We start from the raw sequence: 7,140 nt of genomic DNA, 5'->3' as shown, positions 1-7,140 counted from the left end.
TGGAGTACCTTCCCATCTGTAACCCACCTACCCCCATTTCCACTATCTCCATCCTACAACACTCTGCTTATCATAGTTGTTCAAGCACTTTAAGGCAAATCCACTGAGTTCACACAAGTATCCCAAATGTCCATCAACTGATGAAGGGATAAAAATACAATGTGACATATCTGTACAATGGAATATTATTAATCAATAAAAGTGATTGAAGGACTAATCCACGCTACAACATGGGTGAACCTTGAAAAGTAAAAGAAACCAGTCACAAAAGAACATATATTGCATGATTCCATTTATATAAAATGTCCAGAATAGGAAAATCTATAAAGACACAAAGTAGATTAGTGGTTGCCTAGGGCTGGAATGGGGAGCAGTGAAGGGGAGTGATTGCTAATGGGTACAGAGTTTTCTAGGGAGGTGATGAAAATATTCTAAAATTGGTAGTCGTGATGGTTACACAACTCTGTAAATAGCAGAAAACCATATAATTGTATACTTCAAGTAGGTGAGTTATATGGCACGTAAATTATATCTCAATAAAGTTATTAAAAAAGATGTATACCAAGAAAATATTAATTTAAAAAGCTGAAGTGGCATAATTTTGAGGCCACTTCAATAATGATACATTCCTTCTTCTAAAAAATTTTTAGAACAAAGATTATATCATGAGTAAAGAAAGACTTCACAATGAAAAAGGGATCAATTTATCAAAACAATAAAAAAATCCTGAAAGCATATGCATATGATAGTAAAGCTTCAAAATAACTGAAGCAAAAACTGATGATAATTTGTGGAGAAATAGACATAGCCACAATTATAACTGGGATAAATACTCCTTTCTCAATAACATAAAGGGGAAGTAGAGAGAAAATCAGGATATAGAATGCTTGAGCAACATAACAATCAACTTGAACTAATTGCTATAAAGAAAGCTTCACACAACAAAAGTGGAACACATTCTTTTCAACTACACATGAAATATTCACCAAGATAGATCATATTATGAACCATAAAATAGATCTCAACAAATTTTGAATTCATATGACATATGTTCTCTAACCACAGTAGAATTAAGTTATAAATCAGTAACAGAAAAATACATGGAAGTCCTCAAATATTTGAAAATTAAACAATAGACTTATATGGGTGGGCATGGTGGCCCGTGCCTATAATCCCAGCACTTTGGGAAGCCAAGGTGGGTGGATCACTTGGGTCCAGGAGTTTGAGACCAACCTGGGCAACATGGCAAGACCTCGTCTCTACAAAAAATAAACAAAACAAAAAGAAAGTAGCCAGGCATGGTGGCACATGCCTGTAGTTCCAGCTACTTGGGTAGCTGAGATGGGAGGATTGCTTGAGCCTGGGAGGTCAAGCCTGCAGTAAGCTGTGATGGCACCACTGCACTCCAGTCTGGGTGACAGAGCGAGACCCTGTTTAAAAAAAAAAGAAAAGAAAAGAAAAAAAAAAATCTCCAAGCCTAGATGACTTTACCTGGTAGCTCTTCCAAACATTTCAGGAAAAAATGATCCCAATTTTTCATAAAATCTTCTAGAAATAGAAGAAGCAGGACATTTCCCAACTTACGAGGCCAGAATTATTCACTTGCCAAAAGCAGACAAACGCATTACAAGAAGAAAAAAACTACACACTAGTATCGTCATGAACACAGATGCAGGAATTCTCAGCAAATTTGTGGCAAGTTGAATCTAGCAATATATAAATGGATGACCTATTATAAACAAATGGTGTTCATCCCAGGGATCTTGAAATTGTTTTAACATTCAAAAATCAATTAATATAGCTCACCATATTAACAGACTGAAAAAGAAAAAGCAATCTCAATGGATTCAGGAAAGCATTTGGCAAAATTCAAACTCCATTCTTGATCAAAACTCTCAGGTGATGGGTATACAAAAAGCCCAGACTTCACCCCTACACAATATATTCATGTAAGAACACTGCACTTTACCCCCTTTATTTATAAAAATTAAAAAAATTTTAAACTCTCAGCAAACTGAAAATAGAAGAAATCTTCCTCAATCTGATAAAGGATATGCATTAAAAACCCACAACTAACATTATTCTTTATACCTTCTCCCCTAATACAGAGAACATGGCAAAAATTGAATCTGAATAGAATCTTCACAATTCTATTCAGCATTGTACTGGAGGCCCTAGCCAATGGAATAGTGCAAGACAAAGAAATAAAAGGCAAACACACTGGAAAGGAAGAAGTAAAACTCCTCCTACTTACATACGACAAGATTGCATATGTTGAAAATCCTAAGGAACTTACAAAAAAGCCACCAGAACCAATAAGTAAGTTTGGCAAGATTGTAGAACACAAAGTTAATATACAAAATCAATTATATCTCTATTTACTAACAATGAATAATTAGAAATTGTATTTTAAACAATACCACTTACAATAACATCAAAAAATACGCAATACTTATAGAAAAATTGAATAAAATGTTACAAGATCTGTACACTGAGAACATTAGTGAGAAAAATCAAGGAAGATCTAAATAAGTGAAGAGTTATACCATGTTCATAGATTGGAAACCTCAATACTGTTAAAATATCAATTCTTTCAAAATTGATTGGTAGATTCAACATAATCACAATGAAAATCTGGGCAGGCTTTTTTTGTAGAAAATAACAAGCGGGAAAGATGGCCGAATAGGAACAGCTCCAGTCTACAGCTCCCAGCATGAGCGGCACAGAAGACGGGTGATTTCTGCATTTCCGTTTGAGGTACCAGGTTCATCTCACTAGGGAGTGCCAAACAGTGGGTGCAGGATAGTTGGTGCAGCGCACTGTGTGCGAGCCGAAGCAGGGCAAGGCACTGTCTCAGGAAGCACAAGGAGTCAGGGAGTTCCCTTTCCTAGTCAAAGAAAGGGGTAACAGACAGCACCTGGAAAATCGGGTCAGTCCCACCCTAATACTGCGCTTTTCCAACAGGCTTGGAAAATGGCACACCAGGAGATTGTGTCCCGCACCTGGCTCGGAGGGTCCTATGCCCAGGGAATCTTGCTGATTGCTAGCACAGCAGTCTGAGATCAAACTGCAAGGAGGCAGCGAGGCTGGGAAGGGGCACACGCCATTGCCCAGGCTTGCTTAGGTAAACAAAGCAGCCAGGAAGCTCAAACTGGGTGGAGCCCACCACAGCTCAAGGAGGCCTGCCTGCCTCTGTAGGCTCCACCTGAGGGCAGGGCACAGACAAACAAAAAGACAGCAGGAACCTCTGCAGACTTAAATGTCCCTGTCTGACAGCTTTGAAGAGAGTAGTGGTTCTCCCAGCACGCAGCTGGAGATCTGAGAACGGACAGACTGCCTCCTAAAGTGGGTCCCTGACCCCCGAGCAGCCTAACTGGGAGGCACCCCCCAGTAGGGACAGACTGACACCTCACTCGGCCAGGTACTCCTCTGAGACAAAACTTCCAGAGGAACTATCAGACAGCTGAATTTGTGGTCTCACGAAAATCCGCTGTTCTACAGCCAGCGCCGCTGACACTCAGCCAAACAGGGTCTGGAGTGGACCTCTAGCAAACTCCAACAGACCTGCAGCTGAGGGTCCTGTTAGAAGGAAAACTAACAAACAGAAAGGACATCCACACCAAAAACCCATCTGTACATCACCATCATCAAAGACCAAAAGTAGATAAAACCACAAAGATGGGGAAAAAACAGGGCAGAAAAACTGGAAACTCTAAAAAGCAGAGCACCTCTCCTCCTCCAAAGGAATGCAGTTCCTCACCAGCAATGGAACAAAGCTGGATGGAGAATGACTTTGATGAGTTGCGAGAAGAACGCTTCAGACGATCAAACTACTCCGAGCTATGGGAGGAAATTCAAAACAATAGCAAAGAAGTTAAAAACTTTGAAAAAAAATTAGAAGAATGGATAACTAGAATAACCAATGGAGAGAAGGGCTTAAAGGAGCTGATGGAACTGAAAGCCAAGTGTTGAGAACTACGCGAAGATTGCAGAAGCCTCGGGAGCCGATGCAATCAACTGGAAGAAAGGGTATCAGTGATGGAAGATGAAATGAATGAAATGAAGCGAGAAGGGAAGTTTAGAGAAAAAAGAATAAAAAGAAATGAACAAAGCCTCCAAGAAATTTGGGACTATGTGAAAAGACCAAACCTACGTCTGATTGGTGTACCTGAAAATGACGGGGAGAATGGAACCAAGTTGGAAAACACTCTGCAAGATATTATCCACGAGAACTTCCCCAATCTAGCAAGGCAGGCCAACATTCAGATTCAGGAAATACAGAGAACGCCACAAAGATACTCCTCGAGAAGAGCAACTCCAAGACACATAATTGTCAGATTCACCAAAGTTGAAATGAAGGAAAAAATGTTAAGGGCAGCCAGAGAGAAAGGTCGGGTTACCCACAAAGGGAAGCCCATCAGACTAACAGCTGATCTCTCGGCAGAAACTCTACAAGCCAGAAGAGACTGGGGGCCGATATTCAACATTCTTAAAGAAAAGAATTTTCAACCCAGAACTTCATATCCAGCCAAACTAAGCTTCATAAGTGAAGGAGAAATAAAATACTTTACAGACAAGCAAATGCTGAGTGATTTTGTCACCACCAGGCCTGCCCTAAAAGAGCTCCTGAAGGGAGCACTAAACATGGAAAGGAACAACTGGTACCAGCCACTGCAAAAACATGCCAAATTGTAAAGACCATCGAGGCTAGGAAGAAACTGCATCAACCAACGAGCAAAATAACCAACTAACATCATAATGAAAGGATCAAATTCACACATAACAATATTAACTTTAAATGTAAATGGGCTAAATGCTCCAATTAAAAGACACAGACTGGCAAACTGGATAAGGAGTCAAGACCCATCAGTGTGCTGTATTCAGGACACCCACCTCACATGCAGAGACACACATAGACTAAAAATAAAGGGATGGAGGAAGATCTATCAAGCAAATGGAAAACAAAAAAAGGCAGGGGTTGCAATTCTAGTCTCTGATAAAACAGATTTTAAACCAACAAAGATCAAAAGAGACAAAGAAGGCCATTACATAATGGTAAAGGGATCAATTCAACAAGAAGAGCTAACTATCCTAAATATATATGCACCCAACACAGGAGCACCCAGATTCATAAAGCAAGTCCTGAGTGACCTACAAAGGGACTTAAACTCCCACACAATAATAATGGGAGATTTTAACACCCCGCTGTCAACATTAGACAGATCAACGAGACAGAAAGTTAACAAGGATATCCAGGAATTGAACTCAGCTCTGCACAAAGTGGACCTAATAGACATCTACAGAACGCTCCACCCCAAATCAACAGAATGTACATTTTTTTTCATCACCACACCACACCTATTCCAAAATTGACCACATAATTGGAAGTAAAGCTCTCCTCAGCAAATGTAAAAGAACAGAAATTATAACAAACTGTCTCTCAGACCACAGTGCAATCAAACTGGAACTCAGGATTAAGAAACTCACTCAAAACCACTCAACTACATGGAAACTGAACAACCTGCTCCTGAATGACTACTGGGTATATAATGAAATGAAGGCAGAAATAAAGATGTTCTTTGAAACCAACGAGAACAAAGACACAACATACCAGAATCTCTGGGACACATTCAAAGCAGTGTGTAGAGGGAAATTTATAGCACTAAATGCTCACAAGAGAAAGCAGGAAAGATCCAAAATTGACACCCTAACATCACAATTAAAAGAACTAGAAAAGCAAGAGCAAACACACTCAAAAGCTAGCAGAAGGCTAGAAATAACTAAAATCAGAGCAGAACTGAAGGAAATAGAGACACAAAAAACCCTTCAAAAAATTAATGAATCCAGGAGCTGGTTTTTTGAAAAGATCAACAAAATTGATAGACTGCTAGCAAGACTAATAAAGAAGAAAAGAGAGAAGAAAAATGGACTCAATAAAAAATGATGAAGGGGATATCACCACCGATCCTACAGAAATACAATCTACGATCAGAGAATACTACAAACACCTCTACGCAAATAAACTAGAAAATCTAGAAGAAATGGATAAATTCCTCAACAAATACACCCTCCCAAAACTAAACCAGGAAGAAGTTGAATCTCTGAATAGACCAATAACAGGTTCTGAAATTGTGGCAATAATCAATAGCTTACCAACCAAAAAGAGTCCAGGACCTGACGGATTCACAGCTGAATTCTACCAGAGGTACAAGCAGGAACTGGTACCATTCCTTCTGAAACTATTCCAATCGATAGAAAAAGAGGGAATCCTCCCTAACACATTTTATGAGGCCAGCATCGTCCTGATACCAAAGCCTGGCAGAGACATAACCAAAAAAGAGAATTTCAGACCAATATCCTTGATGAACATCGATGCAAAAATCCTCAATAAAATACTGGCAAACTGAATCCAGCAGCACATCAAAAAGCTTATCCACCATGATCAAGTGGGCTTCATCCCTGGGATGCAAGGCTGGTTCAACATATGCAAATCAATAAATGTAATCCAGCATATAAACAGAACCAAAAACAAAAACCACATGATTATCTCAATAGATGCAGAACAGGCCTTTGACAAAATTCAACAACCCTTCATGCTAAAAACTCTCAATAAATTAGGTATTGATGGGACATATCTCAAAATAATAAGAGCTATCTATGACAAACCCACAGCCAATATCATACTGAATGGGCAAAAACGGGAAGCATTCCCTTTGAAAACTGGCACAAGACAGGGATGCCCTCTCTCACCACTCCTATTCAACATAGTGCTGGAAGTTCTGGTCAGGGCAATCAGGCAGGAGAAGGAAATAAAGGGTATTCAATTAGGAAAAGAGGAAGTCAAATTGTCCCTGTTTGCAGATGACATGATTGTATATCTAGAAAACCCCTTTGTCTCAGCCCAAAATCTCCTTAAGCTGATAAGCAACTTCAGCAAAGTCTCAGGATACAAAATCAATGTACACAAATCACAAGCATTCTTGTACACCAATCACAGACAAACAGAGAGCCAAATCATGAGTGAACTCCCATTCACAATTGCTTCAAAGAGAATAAAATACCTAGGAATCCAACTTACAAGGGATGTGAAGGACCTCTTCAAGGAGAACTACAAACCACTGCTCAATGAAATAAAAGAGC

Source organism: Symphalangus syndactylus, chromosome 6, assembly GCF_028878055.3.
Source record: "Symphalangus syndactylus isolate Jambi chromosome 6, NHGRI_mSymSyn1-v2.1_pri, whole genome shotgun sequence".
NCBI lineage: Eukaryota > Metazoa > Chordata > Mammalia > Primates > Hylobatidae > Symphalangus > Symphalangus syndactylus.
Note: the sequence above shows the minus strand (reverse complement) of the source record.